Raw genomic sequence first — 6,455 nt, 5'->3', positions numbered from 1 at the left:
TCCATCGCCACAGGCAGGCAGGCTCAGTGATCATGCACGTAATGGCTGGGGCCTGCGGGCCCATATGCTAGCCATCCCAAGAGGTGGAAGGCCAGCTCTGATCACATCCAGCTGCTCAGGATACAATTGATCAGGTGTGGCTGGATGTCAGAAAATGGGGTTGGGGTGAGTAGGGGCTGGAGAAGGGGAACAATATAGAGGAGCTATTTAAAGTGTGTCACAGAAATGAGAATTTTCCTGTACAAACATCAGGGCTGGGAGGAAAACACCAAAGAAAGGAAGGGAGGGAGGTTATATTTCCCTCAAAGCTCTGAGGATGCTACAGCAGCTGACATGAGAAAAGGGACTAAACTTCCATGTTGCTCTTAATAATTCCTGCATTTTCAGGTTCTTGTCATTCCCTTTCCCTCCATCCCCAGATTAAGACCTAGGAATTCAACTTGTTTATTGTCGCTTTTGTTACTGAATATCCGTGAAATGCTAAATGGTCCCATGAACTAATTAGGTATTAACCTTGCATTACTGCTGCATATCAACCACGGACACAGACCATTTGTAACCAGGGATATTTCAAGGAGATTTATGAAATATTCAAGGATCAGGTTGGCTGGCTAGAAAACAGGGAGTATTCCAAAGGACAAGGAAAGAGAGAGAGCGAGATTTACAATGGGAGCAAAGATCCTTGTCTATAGTTTCTATCAGAGGCAAAATAAAGACACAGAATAGGAAATGTCGAGTTGATGGGGCAAGAACTAAGAGATCCTGATTGCCATTTGCACCTTTGAAAAATTGATCCCTACAGCCCTGGGAATCAGGGACAGGAGACATTTGTGGGTGACAGGAAGACATGCAAGGTTCTATTTTAGCCTATCCTGAAATTCCTTGCTTGTTCTGTAATCAGCATCTCACTACCCACAATGCCTCCTTGAAAGGTAGTTTTGGAAGGTCATCATAACCTAATTAGGTCTTCATTGATCTGAAACTTGATCTGTGCACTCAGAAAGGTACGATTTCTTGGAGTTTGGCTTCACTTTTACTTCTTGGGTCCCCCTCGACTCTCCTTACCCCACCCCTTCTGAAAGCAAAAAGCACTGTAAAGTAATAGAGAGGTGTAAACTTTGAATACCATGGTATACTTGTACTTTATTACTATCAGTCAAGCTGTTAGGACTATGCTTTGAATAGTTACACAACAGCTTCCAGCCAAAATTCTCACATTTAACTTTGCACTAATAATTGTGGGCCATAGTGTGATCCTCGTACTCACACATAAGAAATACCATAGGGCCAGATTTTTAAAGGGATTTAGATACCTGAAGATGCAGATAGTTGCCTAATGGGATTTTCAAAAGTGTCTAGTGAACTCAAAGGGACTATTCATGGTGCAAATTACTATGCAGTGGGAGTAAGAGTTATCTCAGTCTGGTCCCTAGCAAATACCTACAGTATTAGAAGCCAAATATATAGAAAATGGTCTTCTCTTTCAATTTTTCTCCCCACAACTTTCTCTCATATTTATCTGTTTACATCTGCTTCGATAGTCACACTCAGAAACACACACGTTCTTACCTCTGTCCTCTGCTGACCCGAAACCATTCTTCTCCATCTGCCCCTGAGCCCGCCCCATTTCCTGCGGCGGGATGGATACGGCTGTGTGGCTGATACCCTAAGTAACAGATGCTGGCTTTGTAACTCTAACCCCATTCATTCACTTACCCTCCCCCCCGCCCCCGCTCTTCCTCTCTCCTCAGGCATCTGTAGCTTACATGCCATCCAATTTGTTACCTACAACAGGAAGGTCAGAGTCCTGCTGGCTGCTGCACTTCTCCACTCAGCTTGGGGCACTTGGCCTGTACATTTCTTTTCACGAGATGTTGATGGGGGGAGGGGAAGATTGGCAGAGAACTGAACTTTGAAGATAGAGCAACTAGGGGCATGTTTTTGGGGACAACCTTTTGTTTTTTCCTGACAGTCTCACAGATCCCACCCTTTGAAGCGCTGAGCACCTTGTGCAAGGCGCTGAGCCCTTTCGGTTTCCATTGCCTCCGATAGGGCGTAGTTACTGCTGACGCAAGCCAGTGCAACTCCACTGAGAGGAACTGACTGGGGGTGCTTGGGGTTGGGGGGCTGTAACAGTGTGTATAGTGGGGGTGCTGAGAGCCATTGACTCAAACTATAAACCCTGTGTATGATGGAAACCACTCCAAGCCCAGGGGTGTGGCATCCCCCCTAGTTCCAGCACTTATGCTTGGGACTACACTCTGTGAGACAGAGGCTCAGGTGGAGAAGAAGCAGAGATGACTTTACATTACCTTTGAACCCGCTGGATTTGGGCATCCTTGCGGGAAAGAATGTCCCCGGTCACAAGTTACTGCTAGCCAATGAGAACTAGCTCAGGTCCATGCCTCACTGAGGTACGTAAGTCTTGACAATTGGTTGAACATACTGGTCCAGTGCCTTAGAGATGAGAAGTGCTCTGTGCTAAGTATGAAGGGTCAGAACTATAGGGAAGCTTGAAACTAGATCCAAATCCAAACTTCCCATCCAACCCCTTGTTCTATGACTGGCCTAACCCCAACCCTGGAACATTTCCACACTACAGAAAGTCCATTGGTCCAAAGCCTGAAGCCTTTACTCCATTTAAACCAATGAGCGTTTGGCCTGAGGAAGGACCGTGTATAAATGGAGGCCCCAGTCCTATGACCGACTCTGTGTGGGCTGGTATGCTGACAGAATTACTGTGGAATCCCTCAGACATCCGTGGGTTCCCACCTGGGAGCAGGAGTCTGCTTGAACAGAGTTGGCTGCAGGATTGGGGCCTGACCATTAACCTCCAGCTTTGGCCCATTAATTATAATTAATAAACATTATCGTTAGAATCCAAAATAGATATAGACATTAATATCTTTTAGCCAACATTTCAATTATCCATATATTTCATATGTATCTCAAGAATTCGAATAATTGCAGTTTATCGGGTTTTTCTACTTTTTTTCTTCCTTTCGTGAAGTAGAAAATTCCACTCAGCTATTCACCTGGGGCAATTATTTTTTCAGATGAGTGAGTAAAATATCATTAATTTTCTACCGATGGCACTGTATCCTAATGGCGTGCTGAACAGCTGGGAAGAAGGCAGCTTTCTAAGGGCTGTGGAGGAAGCAAGAAAAGGGGCACTGGAAATGATCCCTGGAAGTATTTGTTGTAGCTGGAAAGGATTTTTTTCCCCTTTAGGACACAACTAATCCCAACTGGAGCCCAGGAACAAGGGAAATGGACCCCAGAAATACAACTGGTTCAGTTGTATTTGATGGGCAAGTTGATTTTGTGCCTGGGTTACTAAAGCTTCCAGATGATTTTTGCAGGACTTTGTTAAATGCTGGAAGGATTCTGGTTGTGACATTTGGGGCAACAATCAGATTTGAAACCAATCCGTTGCCTGCCAATTAATCATTACTACTTCATTAAGGTCTGCTTAAGTCAAACACAAGTTACTGGGGTCAATACAGGAGTAACTGGGTGATATTTAATGGCTTGTGCTATACAGAGGTCAGATTAGATGATCTAATTGTCCCTTCTGGTATTACAATTTATGGATACATTTTAGGTATAATTATATCACATTGGTTATTTCTGAAGCTAAATTAATGCAGAAAGAGAGTCAACAATCCTATCTCCTGTTGGGATTATATATAATTGTATATTTTCATTGTTAATAAATGAGATCCACAGTGCATGGGGCAAAATGAGACATGTGCTTGATTAGGGAATTGATATTTTGGGGCCTTCAGTAGGCAAGATGTTAATATTTAGTAATACTGTAGAATTACAGAGCAATTTTCACCTGAGGGATTTCAAAGAACTTTGCAGACATGGATTCATTAACTTTCAGAACTCCTTTGTGAGGTAGACAAGTGTTAATATCTGCATTTTATATGAAGCTAACTGATGTGCCCAGGGCCCACAACAAGTCATTGGCAGAGCCTGGAGCCCTGGAGGCCTGATACCCAATCTCCTGACCAGCACAAAGCCAAAACAGAGAGCAACTGACAGGCCTAAATGGTCGCACAGATACACCAACAGCAGGCAGAGTTATTCTGAACATCACACCACATCCTGGCATCTTTGCAAACACTGCTTTATAAAACAAAGCTACTCTGCACGTCAGAGCCAGGGGATAGAGAGAATCAGAAGGATTACACAAGAGAGTCCATTGGAACAGGAAATAATGGAGCATCCGAAGAAATGTTTTCAATGTATTATTTATTCATATATTTTTAATAACCTTTGTTTGGAAAGCTAGCCTGATATCTGAAGTTTAAGACTCTTAACAGTGCTTGGTCCCAATGGGATCCTGAAGTAGAAAATGGGGGATGCAAAAAAACATTTGTGAATCTTGCCATGGATTGGGCAGGGTGAAAGACAAGGGGCGGGATAAATCACCGACAGCCTATCAGAGTTAAGTATGCCATAGACAGTGCAATGAAAATACCTACATTAGCACCGCCTCAGGACCCACCTGTAACCTCCATTCCTTCTCCGCGTCCCACAAGGGACCTACCCTTGTCCTGGTATTGAAAACCTGTTAAAACCTTTTTGATGTAGCCACAAGCGGAGTGTGAAAAACCTGCCACTGGGTCGGCTCTCCCCATCATCTCAGAGCCCAGCTCTGCAGCCAGCCAATATCATGTGCATCTAGGTGTGATGGCAACATGGATCTGATTTGGACATGAAGTGTTTGTGAATCCTCGAACTGTGTACAGACCGAGCGTCTGACTGTCATCTAATATGCTCCACTTATTGCTGCCTGGCTGGCCACAACTGCACACCAGAGGAAACCCAAAGGGAGGGACCTGAATATGCTCTTAGATATAGCTCTCACTAAGTTTTCTATTCTGCTACACCCACCAATCACTGCCGGAATGTAAGCTCTATTGGAGTGATGTGGGAAGGGGTGTAGGAAACTCTAGGATCACATGATCTGATAGGTGTCTACTTTATTTGTCTTCTAATTTCAGTGAAATGAACAGTTTAGATGATGGAAGTGCACTCTGTGCAACTCTCTGGCAGGAGGACGATTTCATAGGAAGACACAAAGGAGATTTTGTGTTGAGGCTGTTGGATACAGAGATACCACTTGGTTTTTCTCTGGTGCTTTACATTTCAGGCTGACTAATGTGGCCTGTGCCTCTTTAAATCCTGGCCTGGAATCAGGGAGGGATGGCTGACTGCACTCTAAGGATATCTTCCAATGTTGTAGTAGCCATGTCGGTCCCAGAATATTAGAGAGACAAGGTGGGTGAGGTAATATCTTTTATTGGATCAACTTCCCTTGGTGAGAGAGAAAAGCTTTTGAGCTTACACAGAAGAGTATATATATGAAAGAGAGCCTTATACCAGAATAGCCACTGGCTCAGCTGGTAGGGCACTCATGTAGGATACTGCAGATCCAGGTTCAAGTCTCTTCTCTGCCTTATTCTCCTAAGCAAGAGTCCTAACCACCAGGCTAGACAGTGAATCTCTCCTCTTGGAGCTCTCTCACTTTGTATAAACACACACTGGACCAGAGAGGCTGGGGATTTGTGTCTATGCTCTTTCTTTAGAGAAGTCATAGCTCTTTCACATATGGCAATGAATTGTGGGGGTGAGAGAGGTCTTGTCTGAAAGGTTATGGATGCTATCTATGGAAAGCATGCCTGTGTCTGAGATTCCACACACCTGCAAAACACCTTTTAAGCTAAGATTTTATAGACTTGACTCCACCAAGACTACATGCGGCTACTGAGGTGCATGAAGGTAAGGGTAGAACAAAGCTGTTAGTTTCGGCCAGTCCCTCATTTCACACCTTCTGGCCATGGTGACAGGACAGAAGTGGAAGGGGTAAGGAAATCTTTCTTGACCAGCAGACAAGCTGATATTCAGCTGAGTTTATTTCACATAAGGTGGCTGTAGGAAGGGGTACAACCACAGGGAAATCGATTGAGACTCACTCACACATATTTCACACTAGGGCTCCAAGCAGGGATCTAATGCACAAAGAAAAGGCTGATGCCCTGAAGAATGCATTTCAAGTATGTCTTCCAGGGAGGAATTTAATCCACATCCCAGTACTGATGGTCCAGTGCACTGATTGCTTCTTCACCTGTCAAAGGGATAGATTATGTTCAGAAAATAATCCAGATTGATAAACCAAACTCCATTTTTTATGTGCAGAGAATGTCCTAGTCCTGGATTCCTAACTCAGACAAAATTCCCAGTGAGTTCAGTGGAAGTTATGCCTGCATAAGAAGCCTAGCATCTGGCCCACTGATTTTAATGGATGCCCCATATACTAATCTGTACTGAGAACTCTATAGATCTAGAGTGCAGAACAGCAGAGAATTGGTGTGCCTCATGAACTGATGCAGCAGTGACTTTCAGTGTACGTGCCCATTGATGAGGGCAGGTCTCTCAGCCTT

At 44.2% G+C, this 6,455-nt stretch overlaps 1 long non-coding RNA gene across 1 annotated transcript in view; it reads right to left on the bottom strand.

The window, feature by feature from the left end:
* Window positions 1–5,947: 5,947 nt before the first annotated feature.
* The window catches only part of LOC142045858 (uncharacterized), a 36,007-nt gene continuing 35,499 nt past the window's right edge, over window positions 5,948–6,455 (bottom strand). The window contains exon 3 of the long non-coding RNA XR_012654750.1: window positions 5,948–6,139. This is a non-coding gene — a long non-coding RNA (uncharacterized LOC142045858). The remainder of the gene's footprint in view (window positions 6,140–6,455) is intronic.

This window comes from Chelonoidis abingdonii, chromosome 22, assembly GCF_003597395.2.
Source record: "Chelonoidis abingdonii isolate Lonesome George chromosome 22, CheloAbing_2.0, whole genome shotgun sequence".
NCBI lineage: Eukaryota > Metazoa > Chordata > Testudines > Testudinidae > Chelonoidis > Chelonoidis abingdonii.
This window is presented reverse-complemented; position numbering and strand designations above follow the sequence as displayed.